Source organism: Xyrauchen texanus, chromosome 28 (assembly GCF_025860055.1).
Source record: "Xyrauchen texanus isolate HMW12.3.18 chromosome 28, RBS_HiC_50CHRs, whole genome shotgun sequence".
NCBI classification, from domain to species: Eukaryota; Metazoa; Chordata; class Actinopteri; order Cypriniformes; family Catostomidae; genus Xyrauchen; species Xyrauchen texanus.
The window spans coordinates 6110088-6125371 of NC_068303.1; the positions used below are offsets into that span (position 1 = coordinate 6110088).

Below are 15284 nucleotides of genomic sequence, written 5' to 3' on the forward strand. Positions count from 1 at the left end.
ATCCGGGTCAGAAAGTTTTGGTTAGCTTCATTCTCATTGGCTGCTTTTGGTTTGTTGTTAAATGTGATTGGCTGTAGCGTAGCACGCCTGTCAGCATGTGTCATCGGTGTCTGGAAATAACTGACGCGCACAAGTTCAGAAAATTGTATTATTTTGTTTGTAAAGGTTGTGTTTTAAAGCATTATGATATAGGTGCTCTTATAAAAGTCTTAATTTGCCGTTCAGCGTCTTTGATGTTTTTAGCATTGCTTATATGCAAAGGCTTTTAGGTTTATAATCTAAACTGGCCTGTTAGTTTGCTAACTTAATTGATACAACTATAAGTACCTGATTACGGAAGTAATCAGGGAAATATAAATGCTATAAATGTAATTTTTGTTGTTGTTTTTGCTTGTATAAATGAAATGAGATTGTATGTCACGACCAGAGTTGTTAAACAAAAGCTTTGATAACTAATGAAGTCACATGCCTTCATGAAGGTTGTTTTTTTCATAACAATCCAACATTAAATGCAGGGATTGCTGCCCCCAAAAGTATTTGGACACTTAAATGTAATAATATAGGCAACACAATATAAAACAAAGTGGCATCTGCATTCTGCAAACAAATGATACTTGACCTTTTCTCAGAACTAAATTCACTTTCCTGTACATTTTGTTATTAATTTTAACAGGTGTCAAGGTGATTTTTTTTTGTGGATGTATGTAGTCAATTTCACATGGGTGCTCTTGCGTATATATATAGATACTGAACTGTTATACTAAAGTAGAATAACTCATGAATAACTAACCCTGCGGTCACCTATGCAGTGCACACAACATGTTGACTGCATGGAAGGCATGTGTGTCATTGACAGCCAGATGACTAATTGGAGCGTCTGTATCCATGACCCTTGACCCCCAATGCCACCCGAGACAGTACCGTACCGTTGCCCCACACCAGGATAAAGGGAAGATCCATGAGGGCTGGGCCAACCTGGCCAGGAAACAGCTGAAAGGGACAAATCCAGAGGATCTGATCTGGAGGACCCCAGAGGGCATCTCAATCAAACCCGTGTACACACAGACAGATACTGCCGCAGTCAAGGATGAACTACCAGGAGTGTACCCCTTCACCTGGGGCCGTACCCCACCATGTACACTTACAGACCCTGGACCATCAGACAGTATGCAGGATTCAGCACGGTAGATAGAGCAATACGTTTTACAGGGATAAAATTAAAGGTACAATATCACAGCATTAACATTTTACATAGTGAGACTGAAAACATTTCTCTCATGTTGGCAAATTTTGTAAAAGAATGTTCCTGAATGTTGCAAAATGATTTGCTTCAACTCTGAAATGAAGGCTGATATCATCTAGAAGCTATTTTTGCAGCTTTGACGTTATCTGAAAAAGTTGCAAGCAGAAGCTGATATTTACCTAGATCGGCTGGATCTTTAGATTTCTGCCATCTCCTCTCAGCTGCCCTGAGATCAGTCCGATGTTCACGAAGGATGTCAGACAGCCAGGGGCTGGGTGGTTTAGTACGTGCTGGTCTAGAGGAGAGAGGACAGATGTTGTCTAGACAGGTTGTTAAAGTAGAGCTAAGTGTGTCTGTGGCAGTGTTTACATCAAGCGTGGAAAATACATTTATTGTGGGAAGAGAGGCAGAGACATCAGTGGAAAGGTGAGAGGGTGAGAGGAACGGAGGTTACGGTGAAAGGAAACATAAGCGAATCATCTTAAGGAGACAGTGGTACGAAACTACAAAGTTTCACTATCATCAGAATAGTATACAAAACAGATTTAAGTGCAACAAGAATTGTCATTTTTTGTATTTTTTTTTTTTTTTTTGTGACTGGTTAAGTGCTCTTGGAAAAGATGTGTTTTTAGCCATTTTTTGAAGATAGAGAGTGAAGTTGAGGTGCCGTTTTAATGTAGATGGGAGAGTCATGTTGAATTGAACAAAGTAGTGATCAGAGACATGTAAAGGTGTAACAAGAATATTTGAGGTGGTACAGTTATGTGTAAAAATGAGGTCCAGCTGGTTGCCCGATCTGTTGCTGTGGTGTGTAGTCTTTCCAAGTCAATGAGGCCAGAAGAGTATTCAGTTCAGTGGCCTGGGGCTTGTCTTGGTGTATGTTGAAATCGCCAAGAAACACAAGTGGCCTACCATCCTCTGGCAAGGAGGACAGCAGGACATCCAACTCCTCAAGAAAGCTTGTCAGCTGACCTGGAGGGAGATAGATGACAACAACGTGTTTTTTTGAGTAAAATCTGAACATTTACCAGCTAGTGGCTAATCTCAGATATTTTTAGTTTTGCATGGAATCTCATTGTAGAGGTTTGTGCATATTTTAATAATCGATTATGTGATTTAAGAATCAATTTCAAGGTCGTTCAAATGAAGACTGCGATAGATCTGAAAATCTATAATTTTGCCCATTACTGTTTTCAAACTAAAAAGTATTAGTGCGTAGGTGGACTAAAGCTCCGGTCAATAATTCTACAGGCTTCATACATTCAAAACACTAATGTATAGTAGAATTGATGCATCACTAGTATTTCTGAAAGCTGAATATGCTTCCAATATTAGCTTAGTCAAACCAATATGATAAAAAATGCTAATATTGGCCATTACGGCTATGATATACAGTGTATTGTGTATCTGGAGTACTCATGATTTGTAGCTGTGGTGTTTTTGTGGAGTGTTTTAAAGGTTTTCATTAAACTGAATGGCACTATAAATGTGTTTTGCTTTGTTTAGATGTGTAATGTTTGTGTATGTATGTGTGTTCACATGATTTATGTTTTATTTGCTTCTTATTCAGTTCATCACTGAGATTGAAGAGATGGGAGGAATGGCTCGCGCCGTGGCCGAGGGAATCCCCAAACTACGCACTGAGGAAAGTGCAGCCTGTAGACAAGCGCGCATTGATTCATGTACTCAACCAAAACTCCATCAGTTCTACACACACACACACACACACACACACACGCACAACCATTTTATCCCCCCTGTTGAACACACAAAAGGAGAATTTTACATAGATCTTTTACATACAATGACTCTAAAAAGGACAGAAAGCACCACAGAAGAATCATTAAAGTGTAAAAAAAAAAATCCCTGGTATTCACTGATAATCTGCACCTCTTTTGAAGCTCACGTCTGCACTCAGATTAAAAAATACTGCATTGCCATCTTTGATGTGTGTAGTAACTGAACGTGATGCAGCATTTTTTTATTCTGTAGGTAAATGCTATAAATATTATATAAGTATATTACACATGAGATGTATGAACTAGTTCTATGGTGCTTTTTTTGGTCACTGAACGGCCACTGAATGGAAAAGGGCTGCATGCTCTTTTCGGTTTTGAGTGAACTATCCTTTTAAAGCACATGTAAATTTATAGATTCAAATAAATTCAAGAAGGTCATGCCCCCTGGTAAAAAATGCATTATTGCTGATCAGCGATGACATCGTAATAATGACAGAAGGTAATTGATGCACTTGATGATAGAATCCGAGCATAGGTAGTCCAGCGAGGAGTGTTTGGAGTATCTTATCTGTCAGGCAACAGGAGCAGTGTCAGTCGTGAATGCATAAGGAGCCGTTCACAGGCAAATGGGTGTTGAGATGTCACCTCACCCTGCTGTGAAGACACTAATCAACCAGTCGAGCAGAACACAGCCTCTGTATATTTGATCACAGTATCTTCAGTCCGGCTGATGGGGTTTCTAAAGCAGACTGTCATCGACCATATGTCCTCCAAACATTGTGTGTTGACAAAGTCCATGTTTTCAAAGTACTGACAAGCTAACAGTTAGAAATCAGATTAGGAGAGGTTTGTATGTTTTGATGTGGCATCCGTTTATTTTAAAGTCAAGAGCAGATACTCTAAAGTGTTTCCTGCAACAACATGGCGGGACTGCAACACCGCTACACTGGTCGTGTTCAATGGGGTCGTATTCAGTAATCAGCAGAGCAAAACATTGAACACGACCAGTGTAGTCCGACTTTGCATGAATGACTCATTTTAATCAACATCACGAATTCAGTGTGGCCAGAGTAGCTAGATTCCTGAACAAATGAATCTTATGAACAGGTTCTTTTGAATTTACAGCACAAAACATTAATTGCGACCAATGTAGTGTGTTGTATTTCCTTCGCCAGCTGAGGAAGTTCAAACTGCCACAGGCGCAGCTAATACAGTTCTACTTAGCATTCATCGAGTCTGTCCTCTGCACTTCAATAACTGTCTGGTTTGGTTCAGCTACGAAATCAAAAGACTACAAAGGACAGTTCAGACTGCTGAGAGGATTATTCTAGACCCCACTCACACAGCCCACTACCTTTTTGAACTGTTGCCTTCTGGCCTACGCTTCAGAGCTCTGAGCACCAGAACAGTCAGGCACAGGAACCGTTTTTTTCCCTCAGGCCATCCATCTCATGAACTGTTAAAATTGCCCCATTGAGCAACAATTATGTGCAATACACTGTTTAGTATTTTTTTTTATATTTATCCAACACATCTACCTCTTCTGCCATTTCTGCCATTTCATTCCTCAGGGGAAAAAAATAAAAAATTGCACTGTACATAACAGATAACATATTTGTATTAGAATTGCACTATGTATGTGTATGCGTGTATCTATGTATGTGTGTGTGTGTCTGTGTGTGTATGTACGTATGTGTATAATTATTTTGTATTATTATCTATGTTATCTATCTATCTTGCTGCTATTTTTGTGTTGTTGTGCACTGGAAGCTCCTGTCACCGAGACAAATTCCTTGTATGTGTAAGCATACTTGGCAATAAAGCTCATTCTGATTCTGACTAAGAGCAAGTCCCTTTGAATCTACAGCATGAAACATTCACCATGATCAGTGTAGTGTGATTCCAGTTTGAATGACTCCTATGAGCCTGTTCATTTAAATCTTCAACGCGAATACAGAGCAACCAGTGTAGCTCGATTACTGAATGAATGAATGACTATTATAGGCCAGTTCATTTGAACATACAACGTGAATACAGTGAGATCAGTGTTGCTCGATTCCTTAATGAATGACTCTTATTAGCTTGCTCTTTTTAATCTACAACACAGATACAGCATGACCAGTGTAGTCCGATTCCTTAATGAAGGACTCTTATTAGCCAGTTCACTTGAACAATACAGGGTGACCAGTGTAGCTCGATTCCTGAATAAATGACTATATAGTTACCACAAATGACTGGAAAAGCCATGGTAATTCATTGTTCAAAAAGTGTGGGAACCCTGTCATTTACACAAAGGCAGTTTACATGAATGAGATTCGAATAATTTATTCTTTTGAATATTTTCTTTTGTGTCTTGTGGCAACTATAATTTGTTTTTCCTGTGCTGAATCCCTGATGTCAGACAGATGGGAGCCAAGATGCTAATTAAATCTCTGTACACAAAACATACTGTTAAATGCAATGATCAACATGTCAACCAGCAATACAACTGCAGGGATATGACGTTCAAAGTGACCTTGGTTATTTTTTATTTATTTGTGGTTGCTTTGTTTTATCTACATTTGAACATCTCACTTGTGTTTTGCTGTTTGATAAGTAGATTACCACAGGGCAGATTTTTAACATGCATCAACATACACGTGCACAGGCAACAGTCATCATCATCATGCCAAATGCTTGCATTTGAAGATTGAAACGCATTATGATTGCAATTTCCACATGCATGATAATGTTCCCATGGGGCATGCAATTGATTTGATTTATTTAATCAGGTGATGGTTCAAGTCAAGGAATGTTTTTACATGTTGCTCCTTCTCTAATATATTATGCATAATTTACACATTTTATAGCTTGTTATTTCTTAAGTTGATAGCCTTTGGGTGGACCATCCGGTAGTTATCACTGAAGACTTCAGAAGCCCCTCTGAAGTGGGTGGGCATGTAAATTAATTATCACATTAATGAAGTAGATCAAGAGAAGCACACATCCCTCCTGTGACCATTTAAAGGGATAGTTTACCCAAAAATGTAAGTTCTGTAATCATTTATTCACCTTCATTTCATTCCAAACCTATTGACTTTCTTAAGATGAACACAAAAGGAGATGTTTAGCAGAATGTTTGGTCTTTTCTTTTCTATACAATGAAAATTATAAAGTGTCTATAAAGTGAATGGGGACTAGGGCAACAAATTATAGGAAAACACCTTTAAATGAACCATAAAAATACAACCATGTCTCCTAAGCAACCAAATTGGCCCAGTTGCTAGGGAGGGTAGAGTCACACGGGGTAACCTCATCGTGGTCGCTATAAGGTGGCTCTTGGTGGGGCACGTGGTGATTTGTGCGTGTGTAACGGGAGCCAGCTGGTAGATAGCTGTGCAGTGTGTAAACCTCACTCTCGACTGACGCTAGAGGCTGTAGCCTTTAGCCTCCTTGTTAGAGCACCCGTTTCTCACGCCGGAGACGTTGGTTCAAGTCCCGTACGGAGCGGGTAGAACAAGAGCGTCACAATGGTGCCGTGACCCGGATGGGAGTGAGGTTTAGGGGGTGAGTGTAATGGGAGCCAGCTGGTAGATAGCTGTGCAGTGTGTAAACCTCACTCTCCTGACCTCAAGAGGTGCACTAGCGACTGACACTAGAGGCTGTAGCCTTTAGCCTCCTTGTTAGAGCACACGCTTCCCACGCCGGAGACGTTGGTTTGAGTCTCGTACGGAGTGGGTAGAACAAGTGCGTCACACGTGGATGCCATGGAGAATAGTGTCTCCGTGTTCAACAATAGATGCACAGATTGATGACAGATTGATGATTCGTCCTCCCACCTGATCGAGGTGACACTACGCCACCACGAGGACTTAGAGCACATTAGAATTGGATATTCCAAATTGGGGAGAAAAATAAACATAAAAATAGTCAATTTGGCTTGTGTGCTATATTTAAAGTCTTCTGAAGTCATATGATAGTTTTCTTGAGGATCCAACAAAAACAAGTTGAAATTTAAGTGTTTATTCATTGAAAATCTTCAACAGCTCATATCTCATTAGTGTACTAATATGGTGCATCGAAACGCATCTTGGCAGTTTGATGGACAACTAGCATAATCTATGGTGCTTTTTTGTCATTTTGGGGTCTAATCCCCACTTAGTTTACTTTAATTATTAGAGGACCTAATTTTATTCATGTAAAAGTGTCAGCTGAAAATCCGACAAAATGCATTACTTCACAGGTTTTGTTGTTGTATCTATACGTTTGTTGTATTTTCATGATTGCAAAGTCACATCATTTGTGTAATCAATTACAAATATAAACATTATATTATAAAAGTAATAGAATTGGTAGTTATTCCAAACAAAGAAAAACAACAAAATAATTAAAATGAGAATTTTCAGTTTCCATTGCAGCCAAAAATTTAATTTTTTTGGCATCACAATTCTCTGTGTTTCATGGAAGAAAGAAAGACATACGGTTTGGAATGACAAAGTGGTTAGTAAATGATAACAGAATTTTCATTAGAGTCTGATCTGTTCGTGTAAATCACACCTTTTCTACCATATAATTGATATTTTTAAATGTGTTTGTAGCCCTGATACCTCAAAGCTCACAGTAAGTAGTTTTCCAACATTTGTGTGACCTTAAAGTTGTTCCTCCCAGGCTTAAACTAACCTGTGTCTATCAGTAAATGTCAGTTGCCCAGAAGATGCAGGGAACCTCGTCTTCTGGCATGAACAACAAGCCTCCTCTCACCTGTACTGGCTTTATGGTGCTCGTTTGATGCCAAAGCTTTATCAGTGACCCTCAGTCTGTTGACTCCTGCTGTGGTTGTGCTCTAACCCCAAATGTTCCAGGCTTTGATCGTGTGTTCCCTCACGTTTATCTGATGCCTGCACAGGAGCCCACAAGAGTGCTTGTGCTTTGAGCTTGAATCAGCAATGGAGAGGGAGAATATGACTGATGGAATTTGGGAAGAATGAGAAAGAAAGAGTGACATTATGACTGGACTGGTCTAATTTATAACAGTTGGGGTGGACTGTAAATCACTTCACTTTTTCATTGTATATTACTTTTTATTTTCTCAGTGCAGTAACCATGAACCAACTATGGACTGTACACAGACTGTCTGATGCATATTGCACACAAAATGTCAAGAGCTGGCTGTAATTGACAGCTCAAAACAGATTTGCTGGCTTTATGCAATTTTCGGGAGTCAAAGTGCACAAGTATTTGACGTCCTCTGCAAACAAATTTGATTTTACAAGTAACAAGGTAAATAAGATGAGTCACTGGATTTGTCAGAGTTTGCTTTTAGAGATTTTTGCCCGTCCCCCTGATCTGCCTTTGCACGTAAACAGCTTTATCAGTATGGCATTGTTTTAAAGGAGTTGTTCTCAATTTTCTATTTTCTCACCCCCATGCCATCTCAGATGTGTATGACATTCTTCTCCAGAGCCCAAACCAAAATAACGTTTAAAAGAATATCTAAGCTCTGTAGGTCCTTACAATGCAAGTGAATGGTGACCAAAACGCATCACCAAAGTAATACTAATTGGTTTTGGGTGAGAACAGACTAATGTAATTTGTACTGTACAGCTTGCTATTACAGTCTCTAGGCACGATGATTTCAAGCTTGTTTACACTTCCCAGTGCTTGATGCATGCACTGATTGCTAGATGACACTAGACAGTGTAATCGAGCATAAAATAATGATCGCCAAGGAGAATGCTGATGTCAAGATTTGTTGTGAAAAAGGAGTAATATTCTGGTCTGTTCTCACAAAAAAACTATTTGGAACACTTCAGAAGACATTGGTTTATTTCAGCACCAGGCAGTCTAGTATTGGTCTGGTTCAGTCACTTAATATTCATATTGATCTGTTTCATTATTTAGGTCGAGGAATTTCCCACCCACTGATGCCCTATCTTCTCTCTCTCTCTCTCTCTCTCTCTCTCTCTCTCTCTCTCACACTCTCTCTCTCTCTCTCTCACTCTCTCAATATAGGTTCAGAGGTCATTGTAGGGGTCAACAAGTACCGCCTGGAGAAGGAAGAGTCTGTGGATGTGCTAGCCATCGACAACACATCTGTGCGTAACAAGCAGATTGAGAAACCGGGGAAGGTTAGTCCCCCCGCGGCTATGAGTCACAGTGGATTTTTCCCTGCAGTCGAGTGCCTTCATCCATTTTGATGCGATCTGAAATTGTCACAACCTTTCTCTGTCTCTTAAGCCCATCAGAGCTCTTTATATAATGTTACCTAATCACAATCAAGGGCTTTAATTCAATCGAACACTGGCACTAATATGTGCACCATTATGCACTTCAATCATGCAGGTAACTTGTTCAAAGGAAGTATGCACTTGGAGTGCTCAATTGAAATGGTGGATAATTTGTTAATTTTATACTTCATAGTTAGAGATACGTTCTGTATTCATCATTACAACATGGGTCCATGTATAGAAAATTATATGGGACATTTCATGTGGTTTGAAATGTTATACTCCATCTAAAATGACTTTAAACAGCATTCTTTTATAATTATTATGTATCCTGCTTTAATGACCTCATATTAATAATTGAAAGACTACATGGAATATTTGTACTTTATATTGTATATTTGTACTTTCAATATACAAATGAAAATTGTTCACACCACAGGACCAATGGTGAAAAACGTAACCCTCTGGTGGATTTTTTCGTCATTAAAGTGGAAACTGTGACGTAATGAAGCTAGGAAGCAAGTTGCAAGTTGACAATTAGTTTATTGACAGTCAAATTGAGAAGATAGGGGAAAAGTCCGGGGTGATGGTCTAGTGGCGCAGAGTCTCCAATGGTCAGATGATCGTGGTGAGAAGAGTGAAGAGAAGTGTTGAGCAGACACGGCGAATCCGGGTAACAGCAAACAGGACACGAAACAGGGACAACGAGAGAACTGGACTGGAACTCTGAAGAGCGAACAACACCGGACATCACAAACAACGATCTGACAAGGAGATGAGAGAGTGGTGAGAATTTAAAGGGAATGGGAATGAGTAACAGCTGGTGAGAGGAGTGATTGCGGCAGAGCGCTAATCATGGTACAAACAACACGCCCACACATTCACGCACCCACACAACACACACTAAGAACAAGGCACGAGACAAGGAAGAGACATAGGATTAAATACCGTGACAGAAACAACATAAAATACTCCGTCATTTTGGGGCATACAGATAAGTGTAAGATATCATTAGAGACTATAAAGGGTCTGCTTTTATTTGTGTACCCTCACAATAACAACAAAACCTTGTGCTTTTGTAAAATAAAGACAATAAAAAGGATAAGCTTACAGCAGTAAGGGAACTCATTTATATCATATTTTATCAACTTTGAACCAAAACATTTTGACATGACTGAGAGCAACTTGCAGAAAATCCCATATTCATTCAGCCCCTCCAAGTAAGTTCATTCACTGAAGGATTCGTCAAACTGATTCAAAACAAGAACTCGTGAGCTGGTGAATCACTGTTTTAAATGCACCATTTAATGTGAGTCATTTAATCTTGAATCGGACTAAACCAGTCACCATGTTTGTTGTTGAGTACAGCCAGCGAACACAACGCAATAGAAATGCGCGCTGTTTTGGTGTTATTTCATGGTGTATGCTTTTTTATGTCACCATATTCAAGTCAGATTGCAAGCTCATAACTTTGGGTAAAATATAATTTATTTAGTGATGCTGATTGTTCAGCAGTGAATCAAAGGAAAATTGGAGCAGGAAAATAGAAAGATGTTGTTTTCATCGATTACACTGGGGTAAAAAAAAAAATGTTTTTGCCCACCAGGCACAGTGGCTGTGAATGCCCAATTTGATCAGCCACTTTGATTTTTTTACCAACTCCTTTGGTTATTCATACATTTATATTTACATGTATGCATTTTGCTGCATTCATAAAGGTATATTCAACATCACTTCTGAAGCTATATTGAATTATTATGGTAAACATGATAATTAATTAATGTTGCTGTATGTTATTTGCTTTGTATTGTAATGTATTTAGCCACAAATGTTTAGAATTAAGTCCTCGTGGTGGTGTAGTGACTCACCACAATCCAGGTGGTGGAGGACGAATCTCAGTTGCCTCCGCGTCTGAGATCGGAAATCCCCTTTTTTTCATGTGGCTTGTTGAGTGCATTACCGCAGAGACATAGCGCATTTGGAGGCTTCACACTATTCTCTGTGGCATCCACGCACAACTCACCACGCACCCCACTGAGAGCAAGAACCACACATTACAGTGACCATGACGAGGTTACCCCATGTGACTCTTCCCTCCCTAGCAACTACCCAGGCCCCGACGGAATTAAGCAAGGTTTCTTTCGAACTGCTCTGTGGAAATCCTGAGATGGTATGAAATCATTTGCAGCGTTCTCATTGATGGCACTGTTCTTGCAGTTGCAATTTTCAGATGACTGAAACAGCAGAAATGGTGAGTACTCTGCATGTGTGTGTTCAATAAGAAGTACTGTGCTTATGGGTGGCAGAGCGCCACTGAATGCACAGCGAATCAGCTACGTGCATCAGCGGCTTTTCTTTTCATATCATCTATATGTATAATCAACTATGTTTCTTCAAACGCATGTCTTTGTGTCTGACAGCATTTTCTTGTCACATGTCACTCCAAGATTTTATAAGTCGCCCGCCAGAGAAATAACCCACCATTTTGCATAAAATATCCACCAAGGAACTGAAACCTGCTTATAATTAATAATAGTTCAATGGGACGGAAACAATGCAACAGATATTACATCTAATATTTATCCTTGGACCTGTCCATGTTGTCATTATTTCTGTGAAAGAAAATTCACAGTGTCAATGTGTGACAATGGAACTTGTCACCCTCAGTCATTCACTGATACTTGTGACTCTGCCAGCGCTGAATGTTCCGCATAATTTATGGGGCAGTGGTGGCTCAGTGGTTAAGGCTCTGGGTTACTGGCAGAAGGTCTGGGGTTCAAGCCAAGATGCCACTGTTGGGCCCTTGAGCAAGGCCATTGACCCTATCTGCTCCAGGGGTGCTGTATCATGGCTGACCCCAGCTTAGCTGGGATATGCAAAAATAATGTGACAAAAATAAAGTCTGCTAATTAAAATAAATTCCACTGATCATGTAAGCTTGTACATGCAGCACCACAAACTTAAATGTTTATCTGTTCTGCTGTTGCTAATAAAAGAATAGTATGAATACATCTTACACAAGTTACAGGCTAAATCAACGTGAATGTTCTCAAACGTATTTATTTTTTCTGCAAATTATCCCGTGGGCCGGAGATGACTCCTTGGTGGGCAAGTTCTGGCCCATGTGCCGTATGTTTGACACCCCTGAGCTAAGAAATACACTTTCCCATAAACATTAATATTTATCTAAAATCTTGATATTGATAAAAATTTTTAAAACTGCCCATTCAGTGTAAGATGTCCAAATGTTTGTTGAACAATTATACCATAGGACTACTGGTAAAGAATGACATTAATGGAATTGTTCACCAGATTGTTCAAAATGATAATTCTGTCCTGATTTACACACATTCATGTCATTCACAATCTGTATAAATTTCTTCCGCCCCATTCAGTTTCATTGTATTGAAAAAGCTAGACTTCTCCTAAAAGGTGCTGTAAGCGATTTTGGCCATTCTGGAACATCCATTTGACTTGGACTTTAATTAGTCATGCCCCCCTTTTAAAAACTCTGAAACGCCACTGTTACAAAGACAGGTGTGATATTTCATGGCACATATTTCAATGTTATCTGAAAGGTAATAAAGGTGTTTTCTGCATGTCGTTTAATAAAAATAAATAAATAAATAATTATCACTTGCAGGACCTTTATTGGGCACAGGATTTTAGAACTAATTCAGGGTGATTAAATATTTGCAAACTTTAATTTTTGAGTGAACAATTCATTTAAAAATGGAAATATTGTGTCACATCTTCATCGGTTATAAAATATACACCTTTGGCAGTTTTTATATATAATGTATGATCATATATAATATATTCAGGACCAATATGTTCTTTGTAAAAATAATGAATGTACATTAAAGAGTGAAGTGGAAAACAGAAAATTGTTTGTTCGCTCCCTGCTAAGTTATAATGATAACTGATTAATATGCCCTCTTTATGCAAACAACAATAATCAAGTGTCCATTCATTTGTGCATGTTTTTATAGGTGAAAACCTTTTGATTAACTATGTGAGAGGCAGGTCTTGGTGTCAACTGTTACTTCATAAAAGCTTTATGTGAACATACAATCAAATCAACAAACCCATATGTGCTTCATGAGCTTTTCATTTCAGAACCATTGGCATGGACCTATTCCACTTTTCCAGGAAGGCTTTCTACTAGATGTTGGAGTGGTGGTGGCGTAGTGGGCTAAAGGACATAACTGTTAATCAGAAGGTCGCTGGTTCGATCCCCACAGCCACCACCATTGTGTCCTTGAGCAAGTCACTTAACAAGGGTTGCTCTGGGGGGATTGTCCCTGTAATAAGTGCACAGTTGCTTTGGATAAAAGTGTCTGCCAAATGCATAAATGTAAATGTAGATGTTGGAACATGGCTTCATGGATTTTCTCCCATTCAGACACGAGCATCAGTGAAGTCAGGTAGTGATGTTGGGCAGTGTGCTTGGCTCACACTCGCAGTTGGGGTACCAAAGTTGTTCAGTTGGGTTCAGGACTAGGCTTTGTGCATTTACTCAAGTTCTTCCATACCAGATTCTGTAGATAATTTCTTTATGGTCCTAACTTTGTCCACAGGGCATTGCGATGCTGAAACAGAAAAAGGCCTGTTGCCACAAAGTTGGAAGCACACATATCTCTGGAATGTCATTGTATGCTGTTGCATTGACATTTGTCTTTACTGGAACTATGCCAAACCAGATCACCAGAATTGGGTGTCCACAAACTTATGGCCATATGGTTTATATTTAAGCATTAATATATGTGAGGCTGTGTTTTAGTGTGAATATAACAGTCATGGCAAAATAACATTGTAAGGCTTGACGCAAATATAGAATTCAAACTTTAAGCATATTATTTATAAGTGCCATCCTTCCGCTAGAAGATTTGTTCCTTGACATGTCATCTAAGGTTATCAGTTTATCTTTATTCGTTTTTCTTCATAGCGGAATATTTACGTCTGTATTTGCTCTCAGCTCCTGAGAGGGAGGCCATGAACAGGATTATCAATGATTCTCTGGCAGCTGGTCTCATCCGCCCTTCCTGTTTGTCGGCAGGGGCGGTCCTTCTTCGTGGAGAAGAAGGATGGCTCGCTTAGACACTGTATAGATTATTGGGGGCTGAATGATATCATGGTGAAGAATCGCTATCCTTTGCTGTTGATGTCCTCAGCCTCGAACTCTTGCAGGGAGCAAGTAAAGGATTTCTCATTTAAGATGAAGATTATGATTGTATTGATATGATTGTAAAGATAGCAAACAATCATAAATAATATTTACTTGTTAACTGTTAACATACATTTTTACATTAATGTTGTCAAGTTCATGCTTAAACTAACTTATTCAATATAGAAAGTACTTAATCTGTTATATTTACTTTACGACAATATATTTTTTCTGTACGCTCCCTAAACAATCAAACTGCTTATATATCTGAATATTTCTTTAAATCAACAGTTTAAGATTTTTTTTAATTTAATTTTAATTGTAATTATATTACACCATTCGCAATGCTTCATGAGATTGTTTAAAGTCTTTTAACTTTATATTTTTATCAGATTTTCAAACACTTTTTTTGCTTTTAAATCAAAGTTTGTAATGTTGTGATTACAAGATTCAAGCGCTGGTTGGTTTGGTTCATGGCTTAGAACTTTTTTAAATCCCTATTGAAAAATACAACAATGGAAAAATACTTCTGAAACCAATTCTGCTAATAAAATAGGTGGGCACTGTTCCACTCTATAGTATCTGGTGTCCATCACTGACTGTTGACATCATTGTAGCACTTACTGTATATCAGTAGTGTATCACTAACAAAAATTTACCATGGTATTACTATTATAGATTTATGTTTTTGTTGTTGTTTTTTTTTAGTATCATGAGTAAGTAAGTTACTTTTAAGTAACTTGGAGTACTACGGTATATAAATACCATAGTTGCTTATCTATGGTATATATTCAAAGTACTATGGTATAACCAATTGTTACTGCCACAGTACTGTTTAGTAAGGTTTTCTATTTTCTTTTTGCTAGTCATAGTCACAGTGTTTTTGGGGGGTACTACACTGTTACAGGAAGTACCCCCCCATTTTCTGT

At 38.7% G+C, this 15284-nt stretch overlaps 1 pseudogene; it reads left to right on the forward strand.

The window, feature by feature from the left end:
• The first annotated feature begins 885 nt into the window (after nucleotides 1–885).
• Nucleotides 886–15284, forward strand: part of LOC127622433 (methylmalonyl-CoA mutase, mitochondrial-like) — a 38180-nt pseudogene continuing 23781 nt past the window's right edge.